Below are 18892 nucleotides of genomic sequence, written 5' to 3'. Positions count from 1 at the left end.
GGCAGAAAGTAGTCCCCAGTGAAATACTAATAACCACTTTGTGTTTAATAAATCTTTTTGTTCTTTTTTCCTGTAATACATGGCTTTTTGTAGATGAGAGTCTCTGTACTCTGTGATAAGTTGTTTGCTTGTTTCTCTTTTTGTCTTGATTTCCTTTCATTCCAAAATGAAGTATATTGTTACAGAAATACTCCTCAATTCTGAATTTCAGAAATGAAGAAGAGGGATGGTTTTACGCTGACATAATGTACTGAAATACAAAGATATTACAGCGCTTTATAGAAGTAACCAAGAAATCACATAGTCAAAGTCCCCCGTGTGGAACTATAAAATGGAAAAAGTTTAATAAAATATATAAATGTATGAAAATAAAAAATAAAATTAACAAATAAGGATGAAAAAAATTGCAATTAGAGATCGATTGAACATGAATCACCAGTACTGGTAACTATGATTGTCAAGAAAACAATCAGGTCTCTTAGGAGTGTATTGAACTTCTTTCAAGCTCTTTAATTCAAAGCACACAGCATTATGGCACAGACAAATGGTCATGTACTGAGGTCAGACAGCAATAATCAGACTGGCTGGTGGCTCTCCCGATCTGACCATAACAGCTGCATAGAAATATATGAAAATGTCATGATCGTGTTGGGAGAGCCGCCTGCCAGACCATGCATTGTGTTTCGATCTTTGTCCGTGTTGTTTTGGAAGTTTGGGTACTGTTCTAGTACCCCAACTTCCATCGGTCATCCCATCCCTAGAAACAGGTGTGCTGTTTTGAATGTGAACAGGCAAAAGGTTCTGAACTAGAATTGAAAAAAAATATCCATATATATACACAAGCACACCATAAAAGCTCAATGTGTTGCATAACTCTTTTACTTAGCAAACTTACTTTTCACGACAATGATACTGGCTGTGTTAGGGCTAGCAGAACGCACCAAATAATAAGAAAGATAGAATAAGGTGCGTTCACAGCCCGGGGTCCACCAAGCAGAGATGGAACCTGCTGCCAAGTAATGACGGATTATATGGCGGTACAATATGAATACACACACGGGTTAACTTCACCCTGTGTGAAGGAAGCGAACCCTGTTAAGTCACAGGATTGCGGTACCGCACACAAGAGCGCAAGCAAGGAATCACCTAGCTCAGTCCCAAGACTTGGGATCCGAGTCCGTCTACACTACTTGCGCTAGAGACACCGCTAATGGGGTGTCAGCATAACCAAAATAATAATTAACGATGCACGAGAATGCGTGCGGTTCCGCACTGGCGGACGCCACTAACCACCCAGGCTTGGGTCAGGAAAGCGCTGTGAAAGCTCACGGCGCCACACTGGCGGTCACAGCAATTAGACGCTGTATGGTGTGCTAAGTGCTGATGGCTAAGTCGGGCGCTAGATAGCAGTCATCCAATAGGGAGGGTATTTTAAAGAACGACTTTCACTCACAACACACACACACGTTTACAAATGTACACTATCGCATGGCCGTGCGGTCATGCGAACCTTATGTAGCTGCAGCATGTACATGACATTCCCAGAAGGACCAATGGGAGGCTGCCACAGAAGTTGAGCACCTTCAGGACCTTCCTGGAGGACCAATGGGATCTGCTGCAGTATCTGAGTATGTGACCCTCGATCTCCAATGGGAGATCTTGCCCTGGGCATGCTCAGAAGGGGAAAAGCAGGACTTAGTCCCAAAAGCATCTGCTCGCCGCTGCCCAGCACTGGCTTCAATGGCAGAAGCTGGAAAAGCAGCAGTAACCCTATGCACAGAGTGAGACTGAGCAAGATGCTGGGACCGACGTCTCTGCTGAGCAGACTCCACTGCGGCTGGAGAAGAATGGGAGACCGCAGCAGAGATAGTTCGAGATTCCTCCTATGCAGAGGCGGGAACTTGACACCTAATATTACCCCCCCCAGGACCCCACCTCCTTGGACCTCGCTACAATCGAAGGCAGCAATGAGCTGTGGAGCTCGAATGTGTTCAACAGGCTCCGAGGACCTGTCCTCTGGGCCATAGCCCTTCCAATCCACCAAATAGAATTGTTTGCCACGTACCACCTTGCACCCCAAAATGGTGTTCACCTCGTAATCGTCCGTAGACGAACCCGATGTCCCTGCAGATCACCTGGAAAACCAGGACATGTATACGGGTTTCAAGAGGGACACATGAAAGGTGTTGGTGATACCCAAGCGTGGAGGAAGGGCCAGACGGTAGACCACAGGGTTAACCTGTTCGAGGACCTTGAAGGGAGTAACGAGGTGCAAACTTAGTGGACTCAACACGCAGCCTGATGTTATGGGCGAAGAGCCACACTAAGTCACCAGGAGCAAAGGTCGGAGCGGGGCGCCGATGAGCATCGGCGGAGGACCTCATTCTCTCCTTGGAGGCCCGAATGGCATCCTGAGTGTGGTCCCAAATATCCCGTGCCTCCACAGCCCAGTCTGCCACCCTGGAGTCGGCGGAAGACACGGGCATGGGCACAGGGACACGCAGATGCTGGCCGTAATTTAGGAGGAATGGAGTCTGATGGGTGGAGTCGGCTACGGCGTTGTTAAGTGCAAACTCTGCCCACGGTAGCAAGGATGCCCAGTCATCCTGCCTGGCAGAAACAAAATGTCGTAAATATGTGACCAGGGTCTGGTTGGCCCTCTCTACCAAACCATTCATCTCAGGATGATATGCCGAAGAGAGATTCAATTCAATACTGAGTAGATGACAAAGCTCTCTCCAGAATCGAGACGCAAACTGGGGACCCTGGTCACTAACAATTTTGTCTGGCATACCGTGTAGGCGAAAGATATGTTTGATGAACAACACAGCCAGAGCCCGTGCAGAAGGTAGCCGTGGAAGAGGCACCAAGTGCACCATTTTGGAAAAATAGTTGGTGATCACCCAGATAATGGTGCAGTTACGACACTTGGGTAAGCCCACCACAAAATCCATCCCGACCATCTCCCAGGGCCTGTTCGCCACTGGCATGGGGTAAAGCAACCCAGCTGGCCTTTGCCGAGGAGACTTGTTCTTGGCACAGGAGACACATGCCCGAACATAGTCTGCGATGTCACGAGTAGTGTTGAGCATTCCGATACCGCAAGTATCGGGTATCGGCCGATACTTGCGGTATCGGAATTCCGATACCGAGATCCGATACTTTTGTGGTATCGGGTATCGGTATCGGATACATAGGTGTTGTGAGTTCTGTTTTTGGGCTCCCTCTGGTGGTTACTGATGGTACTGGGTGACTTGTCTTTCCTGGGTTTCTGGGTTCCACCTGTTCCATCAGCATATGGGAGTTTCCTATTTTACCTGGCTTTGCTGGCATTTCCTCGCCGGTTATCAATGTATCCAGTGTGTCTTGTTACCTCTGCTCCCTGCTCCTAGAACCTTCTGGACAAGCTAAGTTTGGATTTTCCTGTTTTGTGTTTTGCTTAATTTGGTTTTTAGTCCAGCCTGCAGATATGTGATTCTCTGCTGCTGGTTGCTCTAGTGGGCTGAAATTGCTTTTCATGTACCATGAGTTGGCACATGAGTTCAAGTAATTTCAGGATGGTTTTTTGAAGGGTTTTTCGCTGACCGCGCAGTTCACTTTTGTATCCTCTGCTATCTAGCTTTAGCGGGCCTCATTTTGCTGAAACTGTTTTCATACTACGTATGTGCTTTCCTCTCATTTCACCGTCATTATATGTGGGGGGCTGCTATTTGCTGTGGGGTATTTCTCTGGAGGCAAGAGAGGTCTGTGTTTCTTCTGATAGGGGAAGTTAGATCTTCAGCTGGAGCGAGACGTCTAGGATCATCGTAGGCACGTTCCCCGGCTACTTTTATTTGTGTGTTAGGTTTAGGGTCGCGGTCAGCTCAGGTTCCATCGCCCTAGAGCTTGTTTGTATCTGTGCTTGTCATTTTTGTGATCCCCTGCCATTGGGATCATGACAGTATAACCGGCCCACAAAGTGTTAATTGTATTGGCTGAAGTAGGAGGATAAGTAGTCTGAGGAAGTTTTTTTTTTTTTTTTCCCCTTTCCCTCAGAGTTTGCTGCCTAGCCTTATTGCAGCCTGGCTACTTCCTCCTCCTCTTAATCTTTGAATGGCTCTGATCTCAGCTGTTTATCATGGACGTCCAGAGTTTGGCTTCCAGCCTGAATAATCTTGCCGCTAAGGTTCAAGATATACAGGATTTTGTTGTACATGCTACTATGTCTGAACCTAGAATTCCTGTCCCAGAGTTTTTTCTGGAGATAGATCTCGTTTTCTGAATTTTAGGAACAATTGCAAGTTGTTTCTTTCTTTGAAATCTCGCTCCTCTGGAGACCCTGCTCAGCAAGTCAAGATAATTATATCTTTCCTGCGGGGTGACCCTCAGGATTGGGCATTTGCATTGGCACCAGGGGACCCTGCGTTGCTTAATGCGGATGCGTTTTTTCTGGCATTGGGTTTGCTCTATGAGGAACCTAACCAAGAGATTCAGGCTGAAAAAGCTTTGTTGGCCCTCTCTCAGGGGCAAGATGAAGTAGAAATTTATTGTCAAAAATTTCGGAAGTGGTCGGTACTTACTCAGTGGAATGAGTGCGCTCTGGCTGCAAAGTTTAGAGATGGCCTTTCTGAGGCCATTAAAGATGTTATGGTGGGGTTCCCTGCGCCTGCTGGTCTGAATGAGTCTATGACTATGGCTGTTCAGATTGATCGGCGTTTACGGGAGCGCAAACCTGTGCATCATTTGGCGGTGTCGTCTGAACCGTCACCTGAGATAATGCAATGTGATAGAATTCAGTCCAGAAGTGAACGGCAAAAGTATAGGCGGAAAAAAGGGTTGTGCTTTTATTGTGGTGATTCAGCTCATGTTATATCAGCATGCTCTAAACGCACAAAAAAGGTTGATAAGTCTGTTGCCATTAGTACTCTACAGTCTAAGTTCATTCTGTCTGTGACTCTGATTTGTTCATTATCATCCATTTCCGTCGATGCCTATGTGGATTCAGGCGCTGCCCTGAGTCTTATGGATTGGTCATTTGCCAATCGCTGTGGGTTTAGTCTGGAGCCTCTGGAAGTCCCTATTCCTTTGAAGGGAATTGACTCTACACCTTTGGCTATGAATAAACCTCAGTACTGGACACAAGTGACCATGCGTATGACTCCCGTTCATCAGGAGGTGATTCGCTTCCTTGTACTGTATAATTTGCATGATGTTCTAGTACTTGGTCTGCCATGGTTACAAACTCATAATCCAGTCCTTGACTGGAAATCAATGTCTGTGTTAAGCTGGGGTTGTCAGGGGGTTCATGATGATGCACCTCCGATTTCTATCGCTTCATCTACTCCTTCTGAGATTCCTGTGTTTTTGTCTGACTATCGGGATGTTTTTGAGGAGCCTAAGCTCAGTTCGCTTCCTCCTCACAGGGATTGCGATTGTGCTATAAATTTAATTCCAGGCAGTAAATTTCCTAAAGGTCGTTTGTTCAATCTGTCAGTGCCAGAGCATACTGCTATGCGGGATTATGTTAAGGAGTCCTTGGAAAAGGGACATATCCGTCCATCTTTGTCCCCTTTGGGAGCAGGTTTTTTTTTCGTGGCCAAAAAAGATGGTTCCTTGAGGCCTTGTATAGATTATCGTCTTTTGAATAAGATTACCGTAAAATATCAGTATCCTTTGCCATTGTTGACTGATTTGTTTGCTCGCATTAAGGGGGCTAAATGGTTCACTAAGATTGATCTTCGGGGTGCGTATAATCTTATACGAATAAAGCAAGGTGATGAGTGGAAAACCGCATTTAATACGCCTGAGGGCCATTTTGAGTATTTGGTAATGCCTTTTGGACTTTCTAATGCTCCTTCAGTCTTCCAGTCCTTTATGCACGATATTTTCCGTGAATATCTGGATAAATTTATGATTGTGTATTTGGATGATATTTTGGTTTTTTCTGATGACTGGGAGTCTCATGTTCAGCAGGTCAGGAAGGTGTTTCAGGTCCTGCGGGCCAATTCCTTGTTTGTAAAAGGCTCAAAGTGTCTCTTTGGAGTCCAGAAGATTTCTTTCTTGGGGTATATTTTTTCCCCTTCTACTATTGAGATGGATCCCGTCAAGGTTCAGGCTATTTGTGACTGGACGCAGCCTACATCTCTTAAGAGTCTACAGAAGTTCTTGGGTTTTGCTAATTTCTATCGTCGTTTTATAACTAATTTTTCTAGTGTTGTTAAGCCTTTGACGGATTTGACTAAGAAGGGTGCTGATGTTGCTAATTGGTCTCCTGCGGCTGTGGAGGCCTTTCAGGAACTTAAGCGCCGGTTTTCTTCTGCTCCTGTGTTGCATCAGCCAGATGTTTCGCTCCCTTTTCAGGTTGAGGTTGATGCTTCCGAGATTGGAGCGGGGGCGGTTTTGTCACAGAGAAGCTCCGATGGCTCAGTGATGAAGCCATGCGCGTTTTTTTCTAGAAAGTTTTCGCCGGCTGAGCGGAATTATGATGTTGGTAATCGGGAACTTTTGGCCATGAAGTGGGCATTTGAGGAGTGGCGTCATTGGCTAGAGGGTGCTAGACATCGTGTGGTGGTCTTGACTGATCACAAAAATTTGATTTACCTTGAGTCTGCCAGGCGTCTGAATCCTAGACAGGCTCGTTGGTCACTGTTTTTCTCTCGTTTCAATTTTGTGGTTTCATACCTGCCAGGTTCAAAGAATGTGAAGGCGGATGCTCTTTCTAGGAGTTTTGTGCCTGACTCCCTTGGAAATTCTGAGCCCTCTGGTATCCTTAGGGATGGGGTGATTTTGTCTGCTGTCTCCCCAGACTTGCGACGTGCTTTGCAGGAGTTTCAGGCGGGTAAACCTGATCGTTGTCCACCTGAGAGACTGTTTGTTCCGGATAATTGGACCAGTAGAGTCATCTCCGAGGTCCATTCTTCTGCGTTGGCAGGTCATCCTGGAATATTTGGTACTAGAGACTTGGTGGCCAGGTCTTTTTGGTGGCCTTCCTTGTCGAGGGATGTGCGTTCTTTTGTGCAGTCTTGTGAGGTTTGCGCTCGGGCTAAGCCTTGCTGTTCTCGGGCCAGTGGATTGTTGTCACCTTTGCCTATCCCGAAGAGGCCTTGGACGCACATTTCCATGGACTTTATTTCGGATCTCCCTGTCTCTCAAAAAATGTCCGTCATCTGGGTTGTGTGTGATCGCTTTTCTAAAATGGTTCATCTGGTACCCTTGCCTAAGTTGCCTTCCTCCTCTGAGTTGGTCCCTCTGTTTTTTCAGAATGTGGTTCGTTTGCATGGGATTCCTGAGAACATCGTTTCTGACAGGGGATCCCAGTTTGTGTCTAGATTTTGGCGGACGTTCTGTGCTAAGATGGGCATTGATTTGTCCTTTTCGTCTGCATTCCATCCTCAGACGAATGGCCAGACTGAACGAACTAATCAGACCTTGGAAACTTATTTAAGGTGTTTTGTTTCTGCTGATCAGGATGACTGGGTTACCTTTTTGCCGCTGGCCGAGTTTGCCCTTAATAATCGGGCTAGTTCTGCTACCTTGGTTTCTCCTTTCTTTTGTAATTCGGGGTTTCATCCTCGTTTTTCCTCTGGTCAGGTGGAACCTTCTGATTGTCCTGGAGTGGACATGGTGGTGGATAGGTTGCATCGGATTTGGAGTCATGTGGTGGACAATTTGAAGTTGTCCCAGGAGAAGGCTCAGCAGTTTGCTAATCGCCGTCGCCGCGTGGGTCCTCGACTTCTTGTTGGTGACTTGGTGTGGTTGTCTTCTCGTTTTGTTCCTATGAAGGTCTCTTCTCCTAAGTTCAAGCCTCGGTTCCTCGGTCCCTATAGGATCTTGGAAATTCTTAACCCTGTGTCGTTTCGTTTGGATCTCCCGGCATCGTTTGCTATTCATAATGTGTTCCATCGGTCGTTGTTGCGGAAGTATGAGGTACCTGTTGTTCCTTCGCTTGAGCCTCCTGCTCCGGTGCTGGTGGAGGGAGAATTGGAGTATGTTGTGGAGAAGATCTTGGATTCTCGTGTTTCCAGACGGAAACTCCAGTATTTGGTCAAGTGGAAGGGTTATGGTCAGGAGGATAATTCTTGGGTGGTTGCCTCGGATGTTCATGCTGATGATTTGGTTCGCGCTTTTCATAGGGCTCATCCTGGTCGCCCTGGTGGTTCTCGTGAGGGTTCGGTGACCCCTCCTCAAGGGGGGGGTACTGTTGTGAGTTCTGTTTTTGGGCTCCCTCTGGTGGTTACTGATGGTACTGGGTGACTTGTCTTTCCTGGGTTTCTGGGTTCCACCTGTTCCATCAGCATATGGGAGTTTCCTATTTTACCTGGCTTTGCTGGCATTTCCTCGCCGGTTATCAATGTATCCAGTGTGTCTTGTTACCTCTGCTCCCTGCTCCTAGAACCTTCTGGACAAGCTAAGTTTGGATTTTCCTGTTTTGTGTTTTGCTTAATTTGGTTTTTAGTCCAGCCTGCAGATATGTGATTCTCTGCTGCTGGTTGCTCTAGTGGGCTGAAATTGCTTTTCATGTACCATGAGTTGGCACATGAGTTCAAGTAATTTCAGGATGGTTTTTTGAAGGGTTTTTCGCTGACCGCGCAGTTCACTTTTGTATCCTCTGCTATCTAGCTTTAGCGGGCCTCATTTTGCTGAAACTGTTTTCATACTACGTATGTGCTTTCCTCTCATTTCACCGTCATTATATGTGGGGGGCTGCTATTTGCTGTGGGGTATTTCTCTGGAGGCAAGAGAGGTCTGTGTTTCTTCTGATAGGGGAAGTTAGATCTTCGGCTGGAGCGAGACGTCTAGGATCATCGTAGGCACGTTCCCCGGCTACTTTTATTTGTGTGTTAGGTTTAGGGTCGCGGTCAGCTCAGGTTCCATCGCCCTAGAGCTTGTTTGTATCTGTGCTTGTCATTTTTGTGATCCCCTGCCATTGGGATCATGACAGTATAACCGGCCCACAAAGTGTTAATTGTATTGGCTGAAGTAGGAGGATAAGTAGTCTGAGGAAGTTTTTTTTTTTTTTTTCCCCTTTCCCTCAGAGTTTGCTGCCTAGCCTTATTGCAGCCTGGCTACTTCCTCCTCCTCTTAATCTTTGAATGGCTCTGATCTCAGCTGTTTATCATGGACGTCCAGAGTTTGGCTTCCAGCCTGAATAATCTTGCCGCTAAGGTTCAAGATATACAGGATTTTGTTGTACATGCTACTATGTCTGAACCTAGAATTCCTGTCCCAGAGTTTTTTCTGGAGATAGATCTCGTTTTCTGAATTTTAGGAACAATTGCAAGTTGTTTCTTTCTTTGAAATCTCGCTCCTCTGGAGACCCTGCTCAGCAAGTCAAGATAATTATATCTTTCCTGCGGGGTGACCCTCAGGATTGGGCATTTGCATTGGCACCAGGGGACCCTGCGTTGCTTAATGCGGATGCGTTTTTTCTGGCATTGGGTTTGCTCTATGAGGAACCTAACCAAGAGATTCAGGCTGAAAAAGCTTTGTTGGCCCTCTCTCAGGGGCAAGATGAAGTAGAAATTTATTGTCAAAAATTTCGGAAGTGGTCGGTACTTACTCAGTGGAATGAGTGCGCTCTGGCTGCAAAGTTTAGAGATGGCCTTTCTGAGGCCATTAAAGATGTTATGGTGGGGTTCCCTGCGCCTGCTGGTCTGAATGAGTCTATGACTATGGCTGTTCAGATTGATCGGCGTTTACGGGAGCGCAAACCTGTGCATCATTTGGCGGTGTCGTCTGAACCGTCACCTGACATAATGCAATGTGATAGAATTCAGTCCAGAAGTGAACGGCAAAAGTATAGGCGGAAAAAAGGGTTGTGCTTTTATTGTGGTGATTCAGCTCATGTTATATCAGCATGCTCTAAACGCACAAAAAAGGTTGATAAGTCTGTTGCCATTAGTACTCTACAGTCTAAGTTCATTCTGTCTGTGACTCTGATTTGTTCATTATCATCCATTTCCGTCGATGCCTATGTGGATTCAGGCGCTGCCCTGAGTCTTATGGATTGGTCATTTGCCAATCGCTGTGGGTTTAGTCTGGAGCCTCTGGAAGTCCCTATTCCTTTGAAGGGAATTGACTCTACACCTTTGGCTATGAATAAACCTCAGTACTGGACACAAGTGACCATGCGTATGACTCCCGTTCATCAGGAGGTGATTCGCTTCCTTGTACTGTATAATTTGCATGATGTTCTAGTACTTGGTCTGCCATGGTTACAAACTCATAATCCAGTCCTTGACTGGAAATCAATGTCTGTGTTAAGCTGGGGTTGTCAGGGGGTTCATGATGATGCACCTCCGATTTCTATCGCTTCATCTACTCCTTCTGAGATTCCTGTGTTTTTGTCTGACTATCAGGATGTTTTTGAGGAGCCTAAGCTCAGTTCGCTTCCTCCTCACAGGGATTGCGATTGTGCTATAAATTTAATTCCAGGCAGTAAATTTCCTAAAGGTCGTTTGTTCAATCTGTCAGTGCCAGAGCATACTGCTATGCGGGATTATGTTAAGGAGTCCTTGGAAAAGGGACATATCCGTCCATCTTTGTCCCCTTTGGGAGCAGGTTTTTTTTTCGTGGCCAAAAAAGATGGTTCCTTGAGGCCTTGTATAGATTATCGTCTTTTGAATAAGATTACCGTAAAATATCAGTATCCTTTGCCATTGTTGACTGATTTGTTTGCTCGCATTAAGGGGGCTAAATGGTTCACTAAGATTGATCTTCGGGGTGCGTATAATCTTATACGAATAAAGCAAGGTGATGAGTGGAAAACCGCATTTAATACGCCTGAGGGCCATTTTGAGTATTTGGTAATGCCTTTTGGACTTTCTAATGCTCCTTCAGTCTTCCAGTCCTTTATGCACGATATTTTCCGTGAATATCTGGATAAATTTATGATTGTGTATTTGGATGATATTTTGGTTTTTTCTGATGACTGGGAGTCTCATGTTCAGCAGGTCAGGAAGGTGTTTCAGGTCCTGCGGGCCAATTCCTTGTTTGTAAAAGGCTCAAAGTGTCTCTTTGGAGTCCAGAAGATTTCTTTCTTGGGGTATATTTTTTCCCCTTCTACTATTGAGATGGATCCCGTCAAGGTTCAGGCTATTTGTGACTGGACGCAGCCTACATCTCTTAAGAGTCTACAGAAGTTCTTGGGTTTTGCTAATTTCTATCGTCGTTTTATAACTAATTTTTCTAGTGTTGTTAAGCCTTTGACGGATTTGACTAAGAAGGGTGCTGATGTTGCTAATTGGTCTCCTGCGGCTGTGGAGGCCTTTCAGGAACTTAAGCGCCGGTTTTCTTCTGCTCCTGTGTTGCATCAGCCAGATGTTTCGCTCCCTTTTCAGGTTGAGGTTGATGCTTCCGAGATTGGAGCGGGGGCGGTTTTGTCACAGAGAAGCTCCGATGGCTCAGTGATGAAGCCATGCGCGTTTTTTTCTAGAAAGTTTTCGCCGGCTGAGCGGAATTATGATGTTGGTAATCGGGAACTTTTGGCCATGAAGTGGGCATTTGAGGAGTGGCGTCATTGGCTAGAGGGTGCTAGACATCGTGTGGTGGTCTTGACTGATCACAAAAATTTGATTTACCTTGAGTCTGCCAGGCGTCTGAATCCTAGACAGGCTCGTTGGTCACTGTTTTTCTCTCGTTTCAATTTTGTGGTTTCATACCTGCCAGGTTCAAAGAATGTGAAGGCGGATGCTCTTTCCAGGAGTTTTGTGCCTGACTCCCTTGGAAATTCTGAGCCCTCTGGTATCCTTAGGGATGGGGTGATTTTGTCTGCTGTCTCCCCAGACTTGCGACGTGCTTTGCAGGAGTTTCAGGCGGGTAAACCTGATCGTTGTCCGCCTGAGAGACTGTTTGTTCCGGATAATTGGACCAGTAGAGTCATCTCCGAGGTCCATTCTTCTGCGTTGGCAGGTCATCCTGGAATATTTGGTACTAGAGACTTGGTGGCCAGGTCTTTTTGGTGGCCTTCCTTGTCGAGGGATGTGCGTTCTTTTGTGCAGTCTTGTGAGGTTTGCGCTCGGGCTAAGCCTTGCTGTTCTCGGGCCAGTGGATTGTTGTCACCTTTGCCTATCCCGAAGAGGCCTTGGACGCACATTTCCATGGACTTTATTTCGGATCTCCCTGTCTCTCAAAAAATGTCCGTCATCTGGGTTGTGTGTGATCGCTTTTCTAAAATGGTTCATCTGGTACCCTTGCCTAAGTTGCCTTCCTCCTCTGAGTTGGTCCCTCTGTTTTTTCAGAATGTGGTTCGTTTGCATGGGATTCCTGAGAACATCGTTTCTGACAGGGGATCCCAGTTTGTGTCTAGATTTTGGCGGACGTTCTGTGCTAAGATGGGCATTGATTTGTCCTTTTCGTCTGCATTCCATCCTCAGACGAATGGCCAGACTGAACGAACTAATCAGACCTTGGAAACTTATTTAAGGTGTTTTGTTTCTGCTGATCAGGATGACTGGGTTACCTTTTTGCCGCTGGCCGAGTTTGCCCTTAATAATCGGGCTAGTTCTGCTACCTTGGTTTCTCCTTTCTTTTGTAATTCGGGGTTTCATCCTCGTTTTTCCTCTGGTCAGGTGGAACCTTCTGATTGTCCTGGAGTGGACATGGTGGTGGATAGGTTGCATCGGATTTGGAGTCATGTGGTGGACAATTTGAAGTTGTCCCAGGAGAAGGCTCAGCAGTTTGCTAATCGCCGTCGCCGCGTGGGTCCTCGACTTCTTGTTGGTGACTTGGTGTGGTTGTCTTCTCGTTTTGTTCCTATGAAGGTCTCTTCTCCTAAGTTCAAGCCTCGGTTCATCGGTCCCTATAGGATCTTGGAAATTCTTAACCCTGTGTCGTTTCGTTTGGATCTCCCGGCATCGTTTGCTATTCATAATGTGTTCCATCGGTCGTTGTTGCGGAAGTATGAGGTACCTGTTGTTCCTTCGCTTGAGCCTCCTGCTCCGGTGCTGGTGGAGGGAGAATTGGAGTATGTTGTGGAGAAGATCTTGGATTCTCGTGTTTCCAGACGGAAACTCCAGTATTTGGTCAAGTGGAAGGGTTATGGTCAGGAGGATAATTCTTGGGTGGTTGCCTCGGATGTTCATGCTGATGATTTGGTTCGCGCTTTTCATAGGGCTCATCCTGGTCGCCCTGGTGGTTCTCGTGAGGGTTCGGTGACCCCTCCTCAAGGGGGGGGTACTGTTGTGAGTTCTGTTTTTGGGCTCCCTCTGGTGGTTACTGATGGTACTGGGTGACTTGTCTTTCCTGGGTTTCTGGGTTCCACCTGTTCCATCAGCATATGGGAGTTTCCTATTTTACCTGGCTTTGCTGGCATTTCCTCGCCGGTTATCAATGTATCCAGTGTGTCTTGTTACCTCTGCTCCCTGCTCCTAGAACCTTCTGGACAAGCTAAGTTTGGATTTTCCTGTTTTGTGTTTTGCTTAATTTGGTTTTTAGTCCAGCCTGCAGATATGTGATTCTCTGCTGCTGGTTGCTCTAGTGGGCTGAAATTGCTTTTCATGTACCATGAGTTGGCACATGAGTTCAAGTAATTTCAGGATGGTTTTTTGAAGGGTTTTTCGCTGACCGCGCAGTTCACTTTTGTATCCTCTGCTATCTAGCTTTAGCGGGCCTCATTTTGCTGAAACTGTTTTCATACTACGTATGTGCTTTCCTCTCATTTCACCGTCATTATATGTGGGGGGCTGCTATTTGCTGTGGGGTATTTCTCTGGAGGCAAGAGAGGTCTGTGTTTCTTCTGATAGGGGAAGTTAGATCTTCGGCTGGAGCGAGACGTCTAGGATCATCGTAGGCACGTTCCCCGGCTACTTTTATTTGTGTGTTAGGTTTAGGGTCGCGGTCAGCTCAGGTTCCATCGCCCTAGAGCTTGTTTGTATCTGTGCTTGTCATTTTTGTGATCCCCTGCCATTGGGATCATGACACATAGGGATCTGTAAAATAAAGAATTAAAATAAAAAATATTGATATATTTACCTCTCCGGCGGCCCCTGGACCGCCACGCGACCAATCACAAGCCGCGACGTCACCGCAAGCTATTGACCCGCTCATTTTTAAAAATGAGCGCGTTAATGGCTTTGAAAGACATAGCGGCTTGTGATTGGTCGCGTGGCCGCGACCAATCACAAGCCGCGACGTCACCGCAAGCTATTGACGCGCTCATTTTTAAAAATGAGCGCGTTAATGGCTTTGAAAGACATAGCGGCTTGTGATTGGTCGCGTGGCCGCGACCAATCACAAGCCGCGACGTCACCGCAAGCCATTGACGCGCTCATTTTTAAAAATGAGCGCGTTAATGGCTTTGAAAGACATAGCGGCTTGTGATTGGTCGCGTGGCCGCGACCAATCACAAGCCGCGACGTCACCGCAAAGCTATTGACGCGCTCATTTTTAAAAATGAGCGCGTTAATGGCTTTGAAAGACATAGCGGCTTGTGATTGGTCGCGTGGCCGCGACCAATCACAAGCCGCGACGTCACCGCAAGCCATTGACGCGCTCATTTTTAAAAATGAGCGCGTTAATGGCTTTGAAAGACATAGCGGCTTGTGATTGGTCGCGTGGCCGCGACCAATCACAAGCCGCGACGTCACCGCAAGCTATTGACGCGCTCATTTTTAAAAATGAGTCACATGGGCGGCCCGCGACCAATCAGAAGCCGGGACGTGATTCTCAGGTCCTAAAAGCGCTGATTTTGAACAACGAAGCCTGCCGGTTACCCGCGCTGAGTTCAGGGGCCGCCGGAGAGGTAAATATATCAATATTTTTTATTTTTATTCTTTATTTTACACCTCCCTATGGATCCCAGGGCCTGAAGGAGAGTTTCCTCTCCTTCAGACCCTGGGAACCATGAGAATACCTTCCGATACTTGATGTCCCATTGACTTGTATTGGTATCGGATATCGGTATCGGCGATATCCGATATTTTTTGGGTATCGGCCGATACTATCCGATACCGATACTTTCAAGTATCGGACGGTATCGCTCAACACTAGTCACGAGCCATATGCGGCCACCAGTACGTCCTTGCCAAGAGCTCAGATGTCCGCTTGGTCCCAAAGTGTCCACCCACCATGGACGAGTGAGCTCAAGAGAGAACCTCCGGTCGCAAATTAGATGGAACAAAATTCTTGCCTGGGGGAACAGACTCTAGCGAAACCAGAGCCACCGTTCTCAGGCTCTCTGAAGGGACAATAAGCCGAGGCTCCTCCTCTGATGATGATACTACAGAGCGAGAGATAGCATCTGCACGAACGTTCTTCTCCCCGGAAAGAAAATGGAGAGTGAAATGGAACCGGGAGAAGAACAGGGACCATCTAGCCTGATGAGAATTTAGCTGCTGGGCTGTCTGTAGATACACGAAGTTCTTGTGGTCTGTGAACACCAGGAAGGGAAAGCGAGCTCCCTCCAGAAGATGTCTCCACTCTGAGAAAGCCAACTTCATAGCTAGCAACTCCCTGTCCCCGATGGAATAATTCCTCTCCGCTGGTGCAAAGGTCTTAGAGAAGAAGAAGCAAGGATGCTTCCGACCTTGAGCATCCTTTTGGAAGAGGACTGCTCCAGCACCAACGGATGAGGCACCCACCTCCATAATAAATTGCCTATCTACATCGGGGCGATGCAGGATGGGAGCGCTAGCGAAGTGTGACTTAATCAAGAGAAAGGCCTTGGAGACCTCCTCCGACCACAACTTGGGATTTGCCCCCTTCTTGGTGAGGGCAACCAAGGGAGCTACCAAAGTTGAGAAGTGGGGAATGAACTGGCGACAGTAATTAATGAACCCCATAAAGTGCTGCACCGCTTTGAGAGAATGGGGTTCCTGCCAGTCCATCACAGCCTGTAGCATGGCAAGATCCACAGCCAGTCCCTGGGCAGAGATGATATAGCCAAGGAAAGGCAAGGACTCCTGCTCAAACACACACTTCTCCAACTTGGCATAGAGGGAGTTAGCCCGTAGGAGGTCGGAGACCTTGCAAACATCTCTCCGGTGGGAGTCTATATCTGGAGAGGAGATGAGAATATCATCCAGATAAACTACGACCGAGGTGGAAAGCATATCCCGGAAGATGTCGTTTATTAAGTCTTGGAAAACGGCTGGGGCATTACAGAGCCCGAAAGGTATCACCAGATATTCATAGTGCCCATCCCTGGTGTTAAAAGCCGTCTTCCATTCGTCCCCCTCACGGATGCAAATCAGGTTGTAAGTACCCCGCAGATCTAATTTAGTAAATACCCTTGCTCCCCGTAGCCTATCAAAAAGCTCAGATATCAGGGGCAAAGGATACTCATTCTTAACGGTGATGGCGTTAATACCCCTATAAACTATGCATGGACGTAGCTCCCCATTCTTCTTCTGCACGAAAAAGAACCCTGCCCCAGCAGGTGACGCTGAATTCCTGATGAACCCTCTTTCCAGATTCTCTTGAATGTACTGAGACATTGCCTCCGTCTCCGGGAGAGATAACGGATAGACTCGACCCCGGGGAGGCTCAGCACCAGGCAAGAGATCAATAGGACAGTCATAGGGGCGATGGGGCGGAAGAGTCTCCGCCGCCTTTTTGGAGAACACATCCGCATAGAACCAATATTGCTTGGGGAGAGAGGATAGATCTGTGGGTAGCAACCTAAACACACTCCCTCTGACACCTACCCCCACAAGATTCACCCCATCCCAGAATTCTGCCTCAGGACCACTCGATATGAGGAGGGTGGTACCGTAGCCAAGGTATCCCCACCAGGACCTCATCAATTCCCTCAGGAATGACGAGCAGAGATATAATCTCCTGATGGGATGGCGACATGGACAGAATAAAAGGGATGGTCTGGTGTGTTATCTGTGAGGGCAGTGTTGACCCATTCACCACTCGGACTGTTACTGTTTGAGCTAGCATAACCAGGGGTATTGCATGACATTGGGCGAAGGCAGAAGACATAAAATTGCCCTCCGCCCCAGAATCCACGCAGAGCTCTACCGAGTGAGTGAATGAGCCTATTGTTATTGTCCCCTTAAAGGACAATTTGGAGGCAAACGTCGCCGTGTCTAGTGTACCTCCACCTACTACCACTAGACGCTGACGTTTCCTCGACCGCTGGGGACATCTGGTGGCAAGATGTTCTGACTGCTGGCAAACATGACAAATCTGGAGTGCATGAGCGGTCCGAGACTTAGATCCCGCTTGTGACACTTCCATGGCCTCATGTGACTCAGGGGCCTGGACTGGAGATTCCAAAGGTTTGGCGAAGGTAGGGGCCAGCCGAAACCTCTGCCTACACTGGGCTCGCTCTAACCTCCGCTTGTGAAAACGGAGGTCAATACGAGTGGACAGTGCTATTAACTCCTCCAGTGTGGCGGGAATCTCCCTAGTGGCCAGTGCGTCCTTCACGTGGTCATCCAGCCCCCTCCAAAATATCAGAATTAGGATTTTATCCAACCACTCCAGCTCAGATGCTAGAGTGCGGAGTGCATCTCGGCTTTGGGAAAATGGCCGCCGCGATCTCTAATGCGCACGCGCGGCATCCCGCGGCCATTTTCCTGAAGCCCCGTGCAGCAGAGCACTCGATCTGCGCACGCGCGGCCCCAGGAAGATGGCCGCCCCCACCGACGAAAGGGATGACAGCGCAGATCGCGCGCTGTGTCTTCACCACTACGCCACTACGCCACCAACGTAAAGCTGAGGAAGAACCAGCGATGTCACCACGCCCTCCCGACCTGACCAGCCTGATTGACAGGCGAAAACGGCGACTTTGGTAAGTTATTTCTCAGCATACATGGGGAATCGGGGTACACTACATACACTATAGGAACACGCAGCGCAGGCCCTATTTAACAGTATTTATAGCTCAATCTCAAAAAACGGGATGACAGGTTCCCTTTAACTTCACCCTGTGTGAAGGAAGCGAACCCTGTTAAGTCACAGGGCTGCAGTACCGCACACAAGAGCGCAAGCAAGGAATCACCGAGCTCAGTCCCAAGACTTGGGATCCGAGTCCGTCTAGACTACTTGCGCTAGAGACACCGCAAATGGGGTGTCAGCATAACCAAAATAATAATTAATGATGCACGAGAATGCGTGCGGTGCCGCACTGGCGGACGCCACTAACCACCCAGGCTTGGGTCAGGAAAGCGCTGTGAAAGCTCACGGCGCCGCACTGGCGGTCACAGCAATTAGACGCTGTATGGTGTGCTAAGTGCTGATGGCTAAGTCGGGCGCTAGATAGCAATCATCCACTTTCCGCGAGCAGTCATCCAATAGGGAGAGGATTTTAAAGAACGACTTTCACTCACAACACACACACGTTTACAAATGTACACTAGCGCATGGTCGTGCGGTCATGCTAACCTTATGTAGCTGCAGCATGTACATGACCTTCCCAGATGGACCAATGGGAGGCTGCCACAGAAGTTGAGCACCTTCAGGACCTTCCTGGAAGACCAATGGGATTTGCTGCAGTATCTGAGCATGTGACCCTCGATCTCCAACGGGAGATCTTGCCCTGGGCATGCTCAGAAGGGGAAAAGCAGGACTTAGTCCCAAAAGCGTCTGCTCGCCGCTGCCCAGCACTGGCTTCAATGGCAGAAGCTGGAAAAGCAGCAGTAACCCTATGCACAGAGTGAGACTGAGCAAGATGCTGGGACCGACGTCTCCACTGAGCAGACTCCACTGCGGCTGGAGAAGAATGGGAGACCGCAGTAGAGATGGTTTGAGATTCCCCCTGTGCAGAGGTGGGAACTCGACACCTAACAGGCTGTTGCTGTGTTTTCCTTTCTATGCATGTACCTATCAACCAATGTACCATTCTTGACTATTGCTTTTTGACAGATTGGAAAGCAGGGTTTAAAAAATAAATTAAAAGAATTAAAAAAATATATAGATAAGCACTTTTTGCACACTTGTTCTATGAGACCAATTTGGCAACTTT

This window comes from Ranitomeya imitator, chromosome 4, assembly GCF_032444005.1.
Source record: "Ranitomeya imitator isolate aRanImi1 chromosome 4, aRanImi1.pri, whole genome shotgun sequence".
NCBI classification, from domain to species: Eukaryota; Metazoa; Chordata; class Amphibia; order Anura; family Dendrobatidae; genus Ranitomeya; species Ranitomeya imitator.
This window is presented reverse-complemented; position numbering follows the sequence as displayed.